Here is a 2,338-nt window from a genome sequence, read left to right on the forward strand (position 1 = left end):
GGTCGTTGCTATACTTTATAATGCTAATGGCGCTGAAGGCAAATGTGAAACTCAACACATGATTTTCTCTTGTTAGATGAGATAACTGGATAAAAAAGACTGATCGGAGAGGAAGTGCGAAGGGAGATGGTTTTTCGCCTGGCACATTCAGCTTGATTCCTAATGCTGCAAGATAGAACAAGCCTGTTGGCTGGGGAAGCAAACTAATAGCATGGATAAACATTACATAAGTTTGACAGATTTTATGCTATTACATAAAGTGAGCTTTTGATGCTACAAATGATTAGATTCGACTTTCTTGAGTTTCCTCTTAGTACCACGAAATATTGTAAAACCGGAAGATAACCTGACAAAGAGTTTTTAATGATGGCAGTTTGTGACAGTGCTATTCATCCTGATTGATTTGTGATTCATCCTAATTGATTTTCAATTTTGCCTTCAAACAATTATAAAAAATTATGCCAAGTTTTATTGGCACATTCTGTTTTGCAAGGATTGTCTTATGTCTATGTATAATATAAAATATGCATTCATATTTTATTTGATAATTTTTTTTAAATTGTTATGTTATTTAAGTTGACTCCAGTGTTAATTTGACAAGTTATTAGTTTATTAATTAATATCCTATCTATTTATTGACTTTATTTCTAAAGTTAGTTAGTAATTGTGTTAGATAATAATGATCTTAAATTTGGACAAGATAATTGTGTTTCGTCATTATAATTTTTGGTGAAATCGAGCAGCCCTAATTTGTGTTTTATTTCTTCTAAAAAGAAAACCTTTTGGTAAAATGTGATTTTATAATATATGCTTATACAAACAGCTCAATGGGGGAATGGCGCAGCAAATGTAAGAAATTTAAGGAAAAATATTAAATTGTATTAAAAGAATCATGTTTTTTATTTTACTTACTATATTTTCAGAACAGATTTTTGCATTGTGAATGAGCATTTAGGGAAAGTTTTGCTTATTTGTCATGTAGATAAAACTAAAAATGTCAAAAAAAAATGTATTTAAAAATGAAATATGACTGATTGCCTGCTGAGGATGTCTGCCGAGGAAATGGCTTAGTTTCTGTAGTTGTTGCCTTTCATCCAATCAGATTCAAGGACCTTTATTAATAGACATATATATACATGTATAGATATATTTACATGCATATTGGCATGTTTGTGTTCAGGTTCTTTCAGGCGTAAAATCACTCTGTCTGTCATTTTTTCCACGCATGGTTTAACAGCCATAACAGAGTGATGAGCCTCTGATTGGTCCTTATGCCTTGAGTTCATTTTAATAAAACTCATACCATTGTGCAGCCACGAAGAGTGGTGCGACATATTTCACCTTGACACGCAGCACTCTGCTCTCACAATTCACTTATTTCTTACTGCTTTACACCAGACAGATGGATGCATAAATTTCTCCACGCAGCAAATATAAATACCAATAACAATAACTGCTGCTTTTCTCATGAAGTCCTTCATTTTTATGTGAACATCACGTGGCCACAGAGAAATGGCCTGTAGTGGCGTGTAGTCATGCTGCGTGTGGATTTGTGTCTTGGTTTCTGAGTGAATCACGCACAACAGCTATTTACATGAAACCACGATGAAAGTGATTTAAAAAAAAAATAACAACTCAACAATGCAGCTGATCAATGATGGAGGCAGGCTGTTTTTACTTGCCTCTCAAATTTGTTCTTGGTAATTACAATGTGTTGTAAAACTTTCTCGTCTTAGATATTCTTTTTGATTTCAAGAAAAGAAATGCAAAAAGCCAGGCTAAAAGGGCCAAATGGCCATGCCTAAATAAAACTACTTTGTGGAAATCCATTTGCAGTGTAGTTTCGTGCTCTGTGTGGTTTGCAGTCTGTGGACCAGAACACATGCAGGAGTCAAGTTGTCGCTTTTATGTTGCTTTTCACAAAATATATAATCTCATGATTTAACCTCGAGAAGAAGCTCTGAAACTGATTTTGCATTTACATAAGCACGTATTCGACACCATCTGCTTTTTGTCCATTACTAGATGTTTTGTTTTTCTGCTGAAGCACTCACAGACTGCATTGACCCTGTCAGATCTGTAATGAGGTCATCTCAGCTGTAAATGATGCTGGGATTATTTATTTACCACTGTTTTCAAGGAGGCTGTCTCCTATGGGAAATTGCGTTATGGGAATAGTTTATTATAAAATATGTGTTATGTCCATGAATAGGTCCCAACTTGTTGAAGCTCCTAGTGGACTCCAGTGGATTAACAAATGTAGATAGAATACAGCGCCCCATCGATGAACAAAAATATCTGGAAACAAGACAAAAAACTTTGCTCTTTAGGAATTACT

This window comes from Barbatula barbatula, assembly GCF_947034865.1.
Source record: "Barbatula barbatula genome assembly, chromosome: 20".
Classification (NCBI taxonomy): Eukaryota; Metazoa; Chordata; class Actinopteri; order Cypriniformes; family Nemacheilidae; genus Barbatula; species Barbatula barbatula.